The 16,383-nt window shown below is 34.2% G+C and overlaps 1 pseudogene; it reads right to left on the bottom strand.

The window, feature by feature from the left end:
• The window catches only part of LOC149535040 (protein NRT1/ PTR FAMILY 8.2-like), a 70,241-nt pseudogene extending 67,256 nt beyond the window's left edge, over positions 1-2,985 (bottom strand).
• Between the last annotated feature and the right edge of the window lie 13,398 nt (positions 2,986-16,383).

Raw genomic sequence — 16,383 nt, 5'->3', positions numbered from 1 at the left:
TAGATTGGAGAAACTCTAAAATCTGTGGACGGCAAAAAATTGTTAGAGGGTTTGTCTCTGACTGCACATAGTAGGTTTCTCATGAGAAAGCATGTTGTTGTTCAAGTTAGATGGGGGGCCAAGTTACCTCTTGATTTGCTTAATGGATGGGACGTAGGCAATCGGTCTGACTTTTCAACACTTAAATTGCCTTGCCTCTTTTCGGAGAAGGTTAGTATTGAGAATGTTGAACACATGAGAAGTGCAAGAAAGGGAAGCCCGTTTGTCAATTTGCAACCTACCTTGGAAAGTTTGATGTTGCCTATAATAAGGGAGGAATCAAATGAGCTTGCTCATATCATGGGCATTTGCTACTCTTATGAGGAGATAGCTTCATATACTGCAAACTAAAAATAGAGTGTTGAAGAAAGCTATGGAAGATTTACTTACCATCCCCGTTATCTTTTTGACCAAATTTACAAATCATAAATGAAGCTCAAAATTAGTTAGGTGGGGACTAATATCTTTTTAACTAAAATTTTAAATCGGGAGCAATTTTTAGCCATACAATTTCCACAATCCATCATTAGTCAGTCAATTTTCAGTGAATTTTGTGTCTTTTTGGGTATTTGAGAACAAACTTAGCAAATTAGGAAGTAATAAATTCACAATAAACAACAAAATGAATTCAGATCATTTCATGAAATGTGAACCAAGTAATGGATACAATTTTGAAGAGTCTGAAATCTATTTTTAAAAGGTAAATTTTAAGAAAGGGATGATGTAGGGATATTTAGGTTTTTTTTTATGGATCTGGGATTTGGAATTTCTATCAAATGAGGAAAAACTTACTGCAGAGTGATCATTCATACTTTTATGTCCATGTTTGGTATTCAAGTGCAAACTTCTTGATCTTATTAGGAAACAAATAGCGAAAAACTAAAGCATTTCATATCAATCTATAGAAGTTGAACCAAAACATTAATGATATGGAAGAGTGGTGAGTTAGTTTTCTCCCCATTACCTTATTAGAGGCAGAGTTAGATAGTTGCTTTCTAATACAATTTTAAGATTATGTTTACTTGAGCACTTGGAATAGGCTTTCTAGTTCCAAGGTAAGACTTCGTGAAGTTAGTTAAGTTTTCTTCCCATTAGAGTAAAATGGATATAAGTTTTTCCTGTATCTGCATATTACTTGATTATGTGGACTTCTCTAGTAAGCCTCTTGTATGTATACCATTCTGCAATAACAATAAAGGCCAGCAAGTTGATAAAGCTAAGGATGGCCAGAAGCCAAAATAAGTAATCTACAAGACCATTATTTAAGTTATTGTTAAGAATCCATCCATCCATTCTTTCCATGCCTAGTTGTAACGCTAACTACAATAGTTACCAACAGACTACTCAAGTAATTCCCCAAGGCCACAATTGTAAGTGAAAGTGAAGTGCATAAGCTCTGCATAGCATCAGGTGCTTGGTCATAGAAGAAATCAATTTTTCCAATTAAGGTAAAAAAATTAGTAGCACCTATTAAGAAGTACCAAGGAATTTTCCAAAAGATGCTTATGTCAACCCTCTATTTTTCATCTTTTAAAAACTTGTGCTCTGTTGCCAATTCATGCATCCTGATTTCAACAATGGCAGCAACCACCATTGAAAAAATGGAGATGACTAAGCCAATGCCCATACATTGTAGTTGAGTAAAGCCCCTTGTATGGCCTATATACTTACATGCAAATGGTACTATTATACGGTCATAAATTGGAACCCAAAATATGACACTACATGTATCAAAAAGGCCTAATGCTACAGATGGAATTTCAACATGAGGTCTCATTTGAACATCCATGACCTACCCTAACAAAAGAAATCTGTCTGTAGATAGCATGAAATATGATCCCAGTTGCCCAAATTGGCAAAACGTGAATAGTTATCTTGAACTACTCAACTTGGGTCACAGTGCAGAGATGCCATGGATTGATGAGACTAGAGTAATTTTTATCACTTGGTGTTTCTATTGCAGCTTTGTCAAAGACCCTGTAGAAATTTAGTGTCAGTTAATTTATATTCCAATATACATCTTGTAGCAAAAGGATATTGAGAAAAATTAGCAATCTTATAGGAATGTATTTGTATGAGCAAGTTTCCTACTCCCTTGAATGACCAATTCTTTGTCTTGAACTTCATATGCAAAGACTCCTTCTCCTTCCATTTTCTAAATGATGCAACTATCACCTGAGCTATTCAAATCAAGGGACTTCCTCCTAGTTTTTGATGTCAATATAAAGGGGTGCCTATTAAGAAAGTATAGATTGTTGTTCCCATGGCCATAGCAACAATTCCAAACCCTACTCCCCACCCAATATTCAGCTAGATCCAAATAATAACACTAGAAGCTATGAGAGCACTAATGTTTATTGAAAGATAAAACCTGTTAAGAAATGAACTCTTTTTCTTCTATTAAGACTATATAGATTGGATAGTTTAGAATGCTAGTGATGCCTTACTTTCACTTGAGCTATTCTAATTAATACCTTTGAACTTTTTTCGTCACAGTTCATTAGATAACATTTGAATTTTCCTCTCATATAAACCTAAGCCCTACATTTACAGTCCTATTTTTTTCAATATATAAATAAAAAATCATTAGTAGGCAAAAATACACTTTCTTTTCTTTCTATGTCTAGACTTTAGGCTTGAATATCCAATTCCAAGCCTTTTTTCGAAGGCCTTGTTCATGCCTGTTGCCTTCTATCTAGTATCCCTTAAAGATAACAAGATCTAAATTTTCTAGAACTATAGTCAAAATTGAGTATTTGCATTGGATATCATGGGCTTTTAAAGCTTCACAATAATAGATTAAACCCAATAAAAGCTATACTCATACATAGGAGACTGCAAATTTAAAACCTGTTGGTGAATGAATTGTACCTTATTAAGACCATTTGCATGTGGTTGTTTGGAATCATTCAATGCTTCATCCTCTCCAATCCTTGCAGCAATCATTCATTATTATCTAATCCTTACTACAATTCCAATCCGTGTTTTATCATTTCCAAGAAACACATAAGATTTTATCTTTAAAATGATTTAAACAACTGGATAGCTTCGTTGCGAGCAGATCAATAGATGACACCACCCATGAGGTAGATGCATTGATACATACCTCAATGGAATCGAGACCCTGAACTTTTGAATTGTGAAAAATGACTGATAGATCTTTATAAGAACTAACAAAATTACTAATAATTTTATTGAAGTTTTTGAGTAAGTGTAATGTTCATCTATCGAAAAAATAATATTAAAGGAAAAGACAATTGAGCTTGAAAAACACCCTTAAATAATAATAAATGGAATTTTATGCAGAAACGACCTAATCATATTTTTTTATTTTTTATTTTCTAAAACCCCTTTCACCAAACTTAAGCCAAGTCTCAATTCTTACTTGGTCTTAATTATTTGGCTTGTCAAAATGTTTCTAACCATGAAAGCCCTGTTGTTGGCCCTTGTTTATCAATACTAAGAAAAAGTCACAACCAAATTTTTTTTCATCTATCATTGAAAAAATCAATCAAAATAAAGTTCAAAAATAGAATAAAAGATGTAAATAGAACTTCTTATGTCATACAAGGAATAAGATGCAGTATTGAGGATTAACAAAGCTAGTTCATGTCACCATTTTAGTTAGGACATATCACTTCATATTAACCCTTCCTTTCATAATTCTATTCTTCATTATAGCATTTTATTATGCAAAGTTGGGTCCCTCCTAATTCACCTTGTTTAAGGGATAGAATCATATTAATTATTAATGTAATGGTGTTGTATGTTTACTTCCTAATTATTGCTTCTAATGCTATATTATTGTCCTTAACTTTTCTTGTTGTTCTCTTCTTTGATAATCACTGTCTCCTATTTTTATTTTTGCCTTCTGGTGTTGCTTGATGCTTTTCACTAGACTTATATCTTGCTGACTGCGATTCTTCTATTTTAGATTCTGTCATTTCTACTAGCTATGCCTTAGTTGGTTATTTGTATTTCCTATGCACAGTTTGTGGGGCTACTATTGCTCATTGTTTACATCAAGAACATCAATCTTTTATATATGTAATGCTAGGTTTGAGAATATCATTTTATAATATGTTTGAATACTCCTCTTTTTCTTGTCTCTATTTTGAATCTAGTCCAGATACCCCTTCAAAGTGATTTATCCTTCCTCTTATAACCTCAAATGAGGATCAAACACACCTTTAAAGTATCTCCTTTGCCTTTGCAAAGGATGTAATTCTTCATAATTAATCACTGCTCTGCTATGATATATAAGTCAAATTGTCTTTTTCTTATTTGAAGGAATCATTGACTAGAATACCTCTTAAATAATCTTAATTACACTAAGCCCATTTCCTTTTTCAATAAAGCTCAGTCATCTTATTCAAGGAAACATTCAACTAGATCTAGGTACATACCACTTCTTGTTGGGAGCATAGGCAAGCATATGAAGTGGGGCATTCACTGTATTCCCAACTCTTTATGAAAATGGGCAACATTCTCCTCATAGAATTGCAATCTAGGATACTTGTTATGTTCTTTGTACTTGTTATATATATCTATGGATCTATGCATCTATGTGTCTATGTACCTTTAGACAACATTTTAGTAGTTTTAAGTATTGGTGTTTATATATTGTTTATATAGCTCTTAACAATAATATGATTCATGTGACCTAATAGATCGATGTGTTTCCATTATAGGTCATTCAATGGATCTTATTGATGATATAGAAGTCCAAGGAGCCATAGTTAGGAAGATCAAGGTTATGCGCACACTCGCTATTTTGCTTGCTATTCTTGCAGTGCTAATAGTGGCATCTTCCCGAGAGGCTAGAAGAGATAGGAATAAGCGAAGAAGAGCTCCATGTCCTTTTTATAAGTGCATTATCCATTCTACTAACACAGATTGCCATGACCAAATATGTATGAGTAGAGTAGCCTTCTTTCACTTGGCCAAAATTCTAAGACAAAAAGGGAGCATTCAAGGTATGACAAACATATCACTGGAAGAACATCTAGTGATGTTCCTCCACACCCTTGTCCATAATATAAGGAATCGAAAGATTGGCCATAACTTTGGTCACTCAGGAGAGACAGCGAGTTGACACTTCCACAAGGTCTTAAAGGCTATAATAGATCTTCATGATGATTATATTTTACCCCCTGTTGCAACCACTCCTACAGAAATTTTTGGGAAGGACCATTTTGATCCATATTTCAAGGTAACTATGCTATTGGCATGTATTTCATTACTAGAGACTACATATAATAATTTGTATTTGATAGTAATATTGATTTGTATAGGATTGTATTGGTGCAATTGATGGAACTCATATGCCAGTTACCATTGATGTGGACATGCAAGCAAAATATCGTGATAGAAAGGGTAATTTGTCACAAAATTTTTTGGGTGTATGTTCATTTGACCACAAGTTTCAATACATTCTTGCTGGTTGGGAAGGGTCTATTGCAAATAGTTGGGTGCTTGCTTCAGCTCTATCTAGAGCAGATCCACTTGTGGTTCCCCCTAGTATATTAATTTATATTTAATATGATTATATTTTGATTAAACTAAATCAAAACTTTAATGCTCTACTTTGAGTATAACTTTAATTCTATTTGTGTAGGAAAATTCTATTTAGTTGATGCCGGGTACCCAAATGTACTAAGATTTCTCGCTCCTTATCGGTGTACACTTTACCACCTGAAAGAGTTTTGCAGAGCAAACCCGATCAGCAATCTTCAAGAGTTATTCAACCACCAACACTCCTCTCTTAGGAATGTGATAGAGCGGACATTTGGTATTTTCAAGCAATGTTTTCCTATCCTGAAACATGCAACATCCTATAGTATATCTACCCAAACAAAGATTGTTTTGGCATGTGGCATACTACACAACTTCATTATGATGGAGGATGGTCTTCCACTTGAAGTGGAAGTTGAAGAGGATGATGATCGTGTTGGGATAAATGTGCCAATTCTTGAGACTTATGGGATGAATCAATGAGATAGAGATGATTGGGGAAGATTCAAAGATGAAATAGCCCAAAGGATGTGGGATGATTACAACTCTCAAACTTAGTTGTACCACAAAATATGAACATTTATTTGCACTTTTTAGTGAATAGGAATTGTACTTTGTATTTTCAAGGATCATTTTACACTTCACTATTCCAAACTATCTGCTATATGCATCCTTCAGGAGATGTGTCAAGAAAGGATATATTGAAATGTTCCAAGAGGGCATTTTTAAAGTTGTACTTTACATTTGACTAGCCATTCAATCTTATTTTCCTTGATTGTTTTATGTTGTTTCAAATCTTGATTTATATGCTTACAACTTTATAATCAATGTTGTTTCTGATATACACTTTTAGCATGGATAAAATAGAAACATACAGGAGCTAGACATTGGAATAGGTCCAGACAAATAGAATTTAATTGGGTCAACCTATACAAAAGTTTTCATATCAGGCCTGATCACAAGCTAAATTCTTGTCTTTCCATTTAGTCAATAGCTATGTTTTAGAGCTTTGTTATAGATTTATAGTTATCTATGTTGAGTTTGTTTCCTTTTGTTCATATCTTTGTAAGATCAAAAAAATAGTTTTAAGAAGTGTCTATCATAGAGAAATGGGAGCATCAACTGGTAGAGAAAGGGTCCTAATCACGAAATCTGCATTAACATTATAGGTTACATATCTTATAACAAGTCAATTTAAATTTGTATTAACATTATAGGTTACATGTCTTATAACCGGTTAGCAAGTTTCAAACTCCAAAACATGCAAATAGATAGAAATAAGGAGATTATAACACCTCTCACAGTTGAGAGGAGTTATAAGTTGCTAAAATGCTCCAAGAGGGCTTTTATTTGTGTTTTTAGATTAAAAAAAGCATAGCTTTTTGCTTGAATATTTTCCAAAAATGGATTTATGTAGGGCTAATCCTTGTAAGAGAATTATTTTCAGAATTAGCCTTCCATATTTATAAGAGAGACAGTCTCCTTCAATCTTCTGATGAAAATTTGTGCTTTTTTGCTTTTGTAGAGATTTGTAGTGTAGAGCATCAACTTTTATGCATTATCTCTTTGTGAACTACTCTTTAATGAATAAATACTATTGTCCAAGCATAGAATCTAGCTTTTTTCGTAATGGAACTGATGTTTATTAAAACCATCTATTGTTTATTGTCTTGCTTCTATGGATGTGACTGTTGTTTGTTAAATGGATATGCCTTGTAACTCAGAAAAATCAACATATTCCATATGTTTTTGCTGCTCCTATAAATGTTATTGCTGTTCATGCAACTATGATATCTTCATGACATGCTGACAATTTTTTTCAAGTTTTGTAGCTACCCATCGATAGCTGAAAATGTCATTTACCAATCTCTTAACAAGCATGAATGAGGAGGTACATGTGAGTACAGTTGCTACTTCAGCTAAAAATGCCAAAGTGGTGTGGTCAAAAGAGATGGAACGTAAATTGATAGATTTGCTCCTTGAGAAAATGCAGTTAGGAAGAAAAGGTGAAGGGGCCTTCAAAAAGGAAGCATGGACTGCAATACAAAGAAAGTTCAATGAAGAAATGAAAATGAATCTTGGAAAGGATAACTTTAAGAATAAGTACAAAACATGGAAACAAGGTTATAGAATAATGAGAGAGTTACGAAACATGAGTGGTTTCACATGGAATGAGAGTATTCAATGTGTGGATGCAAATGATAGTGTATGGGAAGAGTTACTGAAGGTAATCTTCTCACAATATTTTTATTTAAGTAAAGTATTCTAATTATCAATTGAAATGAAAGTCATCTAATTCCTAAATTTTTCCATCATGTAGAGAAAAGATTTCAAAAATGCAAGAGTCTACAAGAGGCAGCCCTTCACCCATTTCAATGACTTAGCAACCATTTTTGGCAACGACATAGCTGATGGAAATGGAGTAGCAATAGGTCCAGAGGTTCAATATGGACATATCTTTGAAGAGGCTGTTGATCTTGACGAAGATGGGGTTTTTGATATGCAAATGGATGATACTCCTCAATTTGAGGAAGAAGTCCATCATTCAAACAATTCCACATTTGTTAGACAAAATCCATCTCCACCATCAGCAAGAAAGTCAAAGAGGAAGAAGCCAAGCATGGCTTCCTCTTTGGAGATCATATGTGAAAGTATCCAGAATATTGATCGGGGCATGAGTAAGTCTCATAATGTCAATGTTGATAAGAGGGAAGTCAAGCATGATATATCAAGTGCATTTGCTACCCTCAAGGCCATGCCTGGAGTTAGTAGGGGGACTTTGATTGTTGTGTATGACTTCTTTTCTTTAGAACCTACAAAATCTTGGGTATTCCTAGAGATGACTATAGAGGAGAGGGAAGAATACATTAGATATAAGTTTGGAGGAGTTTTTTGATAAATTACAATCTTTATGAACTTATTATTATTATTTTTGACTATGTCAGAACATACAATCTTTGTCACACTCGGATGGATATAAAGTATTTTCAACTCTTTTGGTTCCAATTTTTCTTGAAATGGATGAAGAATGTATTTTATTTACCTTCAATTTTTTCAACATAATCATTTATACTTCCAATGAATAAATGTTGTATGTACTATTGTATGCATTGCTATATGGACTACTGTTTGGCGCAAAATATGCTAAATAAACATTTTTTTTCTATTTGAGCAAGAATATATGAACAATATTTATAGTTATAATTATGTACTATTGTATGAACTGCTGTATGGACTACTGTTTGGTGCAAATCATGCTACAAGATAGAGGTTATTTTCTACTTGAGCAAGAATATATGAACAATATTTATAGTTATAATGAATTATGTTTTGTGGATTACTTGCAATAGTTATATTCTGCTAATTGTAATGTGTCATTGTATGCACTACTGTGTGTACATAATAAATCATGATGTTGCTATATGCATTGTTGTATGTATAAAATAAATCATGATGTTGTTGTACACATTGCTATATTTAGCTATTAATTGTTATTTCATTGTATAATTGTTCACTATGATTATGAATGAAATAATATGGTGTACCCAACAATTCAGATTGTCTTTGTTGCGATATACATTGCTTGCAATTTATTGTGAAATCACATCTACTTGTTGCATGCTTTTAACATACTTTTTAGAGTTATGTTTACATTGATCTGTAGGAATTTTTTTTCTATAATTTGTTTGTTATTTATTTTCTCTCATTATATTTGTTAAATTATTTATATAGGGCCCATGGCTTCGAATACTTTTCCATTGTGTGATTGTGGCACTGGCACTGTAGTAATGAGGACCTCACGCACATAGCGTAATCCTGGGTGTAAATTTTTTTCTTGTCCAAACAGTCGAAAGGTTGTTATTATTTTTTTAATATGTAATTTTTGTGTATAAAGTTTTTGTGGTGAGCACTTATGTATATTTGAAATGCAAGGGGATAATGGTTGCAATTTCTTTCAGTGGGTCAAGGATGACCCATCTACGTCAACTGCATCTAACTATATAGAAGATGAAAGGAATGGTTGCAAGTTGTGCAACATTCAAGATACTACTGTCAAGGAGATTGCTTCCATGGAAAAAGTTGAACTCATGTTTCAACGATGTATTATTTGTGTTCTAAATGCTATAATCACAGTATTGGTTATTGGTGATTGGGGACCAAATTTGTAAATATGGTTAAAAGACAGATATTGGATATGTAATTGGAGATGTAAAGTGTATTATGACTATGTATACCTGATGGTAGACAAATTAATGATATGTCATTTTTGTTTTTTTCAACTTAATTATGATTGTGGATACTATTTTATTTGTGATTTTATATATATGGATGATGTTATCTATTTATTTAAAAAATAGTTGAAATAATCTAAATGCTCAATGAATAAAACAAAAATAAATACACATTCTTTGGATACTATTTTATTTGTGATTATATATATATATATATATATATATATATATATATATATATATATATATATATATATATATATATATATATATATATATATATATATATATATATATATATATTGGTGAGTTGAAATAATTTGAATTCTCAATGAATGAAACAAAAATAAATATACATTCTTTGAAAAAATAATGAAAACAATATTAAAACTAAAACAAATAAAATTACAGGGAAAAAAAATATAAACTTAATCCCATTCCAATTCTGATTTTGTATAACCAAACAAGGGATTAACATATCCTCAAACAAATTCCAGGCCAACCAAACAGGATAGTAATACAAAATTTCCATTCCCATTCTCCATTCCTATACCCATTCTTATTTTCAATTCTAATACTCAATTCCTATGCCTGCAACCAAATGGGCCCTTAAGGGGATTTCTAATGAATGGTTCATAAGGCACAACACTTGGTGAAGGTTTTGCAAATGGGGTTGCAAGCTTTGGGTTTAACTATGGATGAAACTCTGTGGTTAAGCGCGCTCAGGCTGGAGTAGTACTGGGATGGGTGACCTCCCAAGAAGTCCCAGTGCTTCACCCCTATGAGCATCACCTAGATCCAATGAGTGCTAAGTGTTCCATTTATTCTCATGAGAGATGTATTCATGTTGAATCACTACTCATGAAACATGGTTCAATGAGTTTGACTCAAAATCACACAGTTAAATCCTGATAGCAATATCACAATTTGACTTAATGTGGAAATTATCTCCTACTTATCAACTGATGAGCTTAAGGGGCTTTCTAATGAATGGTTCATAAGACACAACACTTGGTGAAGGTTTTGGAAATGGGGTTGCAAGCTTTGGGTTTAACTATGAAAGAAATTCTGTAGTTAAGTGTGCTCAGGATGGAGTAGTATTGAGATGGGTGACCTCCCGGGAAGTCCTAGTGCTTCACCCCTGTGAGCATCACCTAGATCTATTGAGTGCTAAGTGTTACATTTATTCTCATGAGATATGGATTCATGTTGAATCAATACTCATGAATCATGGGTCAATGAGTTTGACTCAAAATCACACAGTTAAATCCTGATAGCAATATCACAATTTGACTTACTGTGGAAATTATCTCTTACTTATCAACTGATGAGCTTAAGGGGCTTTCTAATGAATGGTTCATAAGACACAACACTTGGTGAAGGTTTTGCAAATGGGATTGCAAGATTTGGGTTTAACTATGGAGGAAACTCTGTAGTTAAGCGTGCTCAGGTTGGAGTAGTACTAGGATGGGTGACCTCCCAGGAAGTCCAGGTGCTTCACCACTATGAGCATCACCTAGATCCAATGAGTGCTAAGTGTTCCATTTATTCTCATGAGAGATGGATTCATGTTGAATCACTACTCATGAAACATGGGTTAATGAGTTTGACTCAAATCACACAATTAAATCTTGATAGCAATATCACCATTTGACTTACTATGGAAATTATCTCCTACTTATCAATGCTTCCATTATTCAGATGAGTGTTCCACTATTGGTTTTGTCTTTGGAAACCATTGTTATGATTAGGAGGATTGAAGTTTTTCCCCCAACATTATTCCTTGCATTATTGTTTCTACTAAAATTCCTATTGTAATTATTGTTGTTGTAAGGACCAGTGTTGTTTCTTTGAAAGTTGTTATTCTATCCTTGTAACAATCTTAAGTGAGTCAACTCATTATTCATTTGTGACATGGTCTTTTTTATTTGATCAAACTCAAAGGCAAAACTATTATCTGCCTTAGTTGAAACTATTGCATTTTGTTCGAAGAAAGTAGTTTTAGGAGGTTCATACCCTAGATATGATAAATATGGATTTTGTGAAGTGAGTGCTTGCTGTAATGGAACTAGATTCATAGGTATGAACTGGCTAGGAATCATAGGTGCTCTGACAAGATATGTTGCCATTGTGGTAATAGCTTGAGCTAGAAGCATCAATCGTCCTCCATTAGGATCAGCTTATTTTGTGAAGGTAATCACTTCTATGATGACTTTATCCAATGTGTCAATATCCACTACTAGAATTCTTCTCAATAAAATAGTAGTGAGATGTTCCATAGCATTCAGATAAATCTAAATCACAACTTCAACTAGTATAGTGTATGACATTTCCAACTTGTTATATGCCATATGAAAGCAATGGTTGAAGTACAAAACTATCTCAATTGGATCCTTTTTGATTGATATGAATTGTTGATGTATCACAATTGGATTGATGAAAGTTTTGAATTGTTTCAAGAACAATTTTTTGAAGGTATCCCAATCTCCAATACATCTAGGTGGTAGATTAACATAATAATTAAAAAAACCTTCCCCCAAAAAGTAAGAGAATAAGTGAAGAACCACATTCTCGTTAGCAATTTTCTTGAATTCCTTGACATGATCTTTAGTAGTTTGTGTCTCTCCATAGATGAACCTTGGGAAAAACTTCTCAATATTTTTTAGAAGATCATTAAGTACACCTTCCAAGTTGATTGGTAAGTCTACAACATTTGCAAAAAAGGCCATTAGAGGATTTGGTGGACCTAGGGGTTGTTGTTATGGAGGTGGAACTATTGGAATATTTGGTGGTCCACTAGATGGTTGTTGTGGAGGTGGAGCTGAAGAAGATGGTGAAAGGTTAAATGGAAGTTGTAGAATTTGAGGAATTCCTTTGTCACTGTGAGGTTTACAAAAATGGCTAAGCTCGAGGAAATCATGTGCACTTGGTGAAGATCTTAGTGCTCATTAAAATGGGGATTTTGGATCAGGTTCTTCCAGTTTGCATCAATTTTGGAAAAAAATGCACCTCTGCAAAAGTACACTTTCTCACAAAATGAGCCACACCTTAGGCACAGTAGTGCACCTAGCACACTAGCGCATGTCCAAATCTTAGAGTCAAAAAAAAATTAGAACTTGTAAAAAGTGTAGAATTTTGAAGTTTTGGAAATTTTTTTCTAATCCAAATGTTAATGGGACCTCCTTCTAGTGCCACTTTTTGAATAGGTTTAGGGATTAATGGGAAAGGGATTACTTTCTTGATCACCTTTTCTCTCCTCTTCACCAAAATCTTAATCTTCCTTCTTTTAGGCATGGAGGGGGAGGCTTGCTCTATTTGTTGAGGTAGGGACACCTCTTGTACCTCAATTTCTATTTCTTCTTGGCTTGATGTAGTTGGCATCACTAGGGGATCCTCTAGGGCTTATGAGGCCTCTACATTCTCCAAACCTTGTATGTTTTCCTCTCCTTACTGTGGAGGTGCCAATATTTCTCCCTCTTTAAGTTTGGCTTTTTGAGGAGAATTCCTCTTCCTCTTACCCTTACCTTTACCCTTTTGAGCTCTATAATAATCAACTAGCCTATCAAGTTGGTGCACCATCTCTACTCTTACGGGTGATTGAGCTATAAATGTAGGGATGGTGACCTTTTTCCCACCACCTTTGGTTGGACAGGCTTGTGCATGGAAGATTATTGTTTTAGGAATTGGATCAATTTTGAATAGTTTCTTGATCCAATCCTACATCATTTTGATGATGTGCCTCACCCTATGGTTAATATCTAAGTTTTCTTCTTTGTCAACCTTGACATTCATAATAGGTCATTCATAGATCTTGCCCCTATTGAACAAAGGATCAAGTAACTCCTCTAAGTATTATTGTAGTATCTTTAATGGAATATTTATCTTCAAGGCATTTTCTAGCAAATAAAAAGTCATCCTACAATGGTCCCTGATATTGACATCATAGTCATTTGTTGCATTCGTCCAATGATCTTCAATAGCTTCTTCATGTTGGAATGCTTTGCCTGCTAAGTATTGCACCCTCCCAATATTATCAAAATATGGCCAAGGAGAATTATACTCTTCTAAGGGATATTGATCCCATTCAAACTCAAATGATGAAATGTCTTGTCTCTGATCCACCTGAAAAGGTCCTATAGTCATAGGCCATGTCAAACATATCTTATGTTGCTTTTAAACGTTGTCATATGCAGACAAGAGTGCTTGGAAGATCTCTAGGGGGACGAGTCTATCAATGGGATATCTAGGGAACTTCTTAGAGTTAATAGTTGTACCAGCTACCCTCAACTATGTAAATGTATGGAACTAGATGTAATAAGCCCCAACCAATTCTATTTGTGCAACTACATCATCTACCATTCTCTTTCTATAATCTCCTTCTATAAATTGGATTATGGCAAATATGAAGGCATCATTTACAATTTTGTACTCTTTTCTTTTCTCTAAAAGCCTCTTCTTTACCAACTGAGGGTACACAATATATGGCCATGCATTCACATCTTGCATGGTACCCCTCTTGTATAGCCTTGGATAATCTGTAGCCCTTGCAACTAAAAAGTACAGCAAGTATGATGTCATGTAGAATTTTCTATTATTTTTTTCCACCACCAATTGCTCACACACATTTTGGCTGAGAGTAGAAGCCAAATCTAGTGGCATCCCAGCTTTCTTTACCATCTCAATAAAGTGCACCATGAAAATGTTTAGGTGTCTGAGTGCTGGCTAATCCATTACTCTACTCAAGTATGATTGAGTACCTAATGTCATCCTTCATGTATCCTCTAGTCATGTCCACTTTTCTAGTTTTATTTTCCATAGGAGTCTTCTCTATGAGTTATGATGATTGAATGATCTCAGAAGCCTCTTCAATGTGTTCCTGGTACCACCTCTCTGCTTGCTCATAGGTTAGCCTGATGAATTGGTTTGCCCTTGGGAGATGGAATGCTTTGTCAATGTTCTTGGGTTGGAGATCTAGAATGATCTCTCCTATTATGATTTTTACAACCCTCTCCTCAGGGATAAAATATTTTGCAAGTGTCATAATATGTTCTAAAGATTGCACCTATACTAGGTGTGATGCTGCATTGACATGCACTGATCAGATAAGTGTAGAGATCATTTGGGACCTCTTAGTGGGTTTATTGCATATCTTCAAAAATTTTCCCAAATTTGTATGTCCCAAATTTGTATCTCAAAATTTTGAGTTGTCATCTTGAAAGTGTGATTTTGTTGGAATGGCTTGGAACTTAAATACTACTCATTTCAGTGCCATTTTCTTGCCAAGGGAAGATGAGTAAGATGCCATAATATCTGAAAAAAAATTATGTCCATTAGTTTGAAATTGATGGAAAAATGAATTAATGACACCCTAATAATGACACAATGAAGTCCCTAAAATTGGATTGCTTGAAAACACCTTAGAACCCTATTTAACCCTAAATTGCAAAAAAATGAGTGCAATAGTCATACCTGATAGGTGTGACTGAGGTGCCATTTTTTGTTTGCATATTTTATTATGTCTTGCACCTTAGTGCACCTCATGGGGTGCACTGATGTGCAACCCATGTTATTTACTTAGGTGGTTAGTGTTTAAAGTTTTAAGGTGTGCATTAGGGCACCTGGTTAGGTGCATTGATGTGCACCTTAATTAGGTGTTTTTTTTTTCTTATAAAGGTTTTAGGGCTTTAATATGTTTTCAGAAGAAAAAAGGGTGCACATCAACAGACCCAGGTAGGTACACTGATGTGCATCCTTTTTTTGTGTTATTAACTTTTGTGTTTACTTGTGCTTTGCATACGTGGGGAGATGTGAGGAAGTGCACCCAATCTGGTGTAGACCTATAGTTTGAGGGAGCGAGAGTGAAGGTAATGAGAAGTGTGGAGGAGAAGAGGGGTGGGGGGGGGTTTTATAGGCTGAAGCACCTTTGGGTGCTATGTATGTGCCTAGGTGTGCCACTGGGCATCACCTAAGGGTGAATATCTCTCCTCAATACAACTTGGTGCACTAGTGTACTAATTGAGGTGCATTGGTGCACCTCTCTTTTTCTACAAAATAGGCCTATTTCCTCAAAAAATCATATTTTTGTCAGTTGGGTTTTCCAGTTGGGACCTAGATGTGAACTAAAACACTAGATAAACCCTAAAAAGGGACTGAAACCTAGGACTAGGGTTTTGACTAACTAAAAAATAAAGTAGGGGGTCCTCATTTTTTCTAGAAATGGGGAGTGCAATGTGGAACCACAACACTACATAATTAACTTTCTTTGTAATAATAGTATGTCTTAATTCCTTCATAACTAGTTTAGATAAGCTCCAAATTTTAAGTGAGCTTAGATACCATCTAAACTTATCTCAATACACCTTTTCCCAACTTCACTACTCATCATTCAATCTCTGAGTTTGATTCAATTAAGTTGAATTATGGTGTTGTGAACAAGCTTAATTCAACTTAATTGAATCAAACTCTATTACTGACTTTGATCTTCCTGTCTCATCATCTTCTAACTTTTCTTTTGAGATGTCTAATCCTTTTACAAATACCAGATTGAGTTCTTCTCAAATTTCATTGACTACATTTCTTTGTTCCTCATGACTTTTTT

This window comes from Cupressus sempervirens, chromosome 10, assembly GCF_028749045.1.
Source record: "Cupressus sempervirens isolate cs-2001-9-10 chromosome 10, ASM2874904v1, whole genome shotgun sequence".
Lineage (NCBI taxonomy): Eukaryota > Viridiplantae > Streptophyta > Pinopsida > Cupressales > Cupressaceae > Cupressus > Cupressus sempervirens.
The sequence above is the reverse complement of the archived record's forward strand: the minus strand, read 5'-3'. Positions and strand labels throughout refer to the sequence as shown.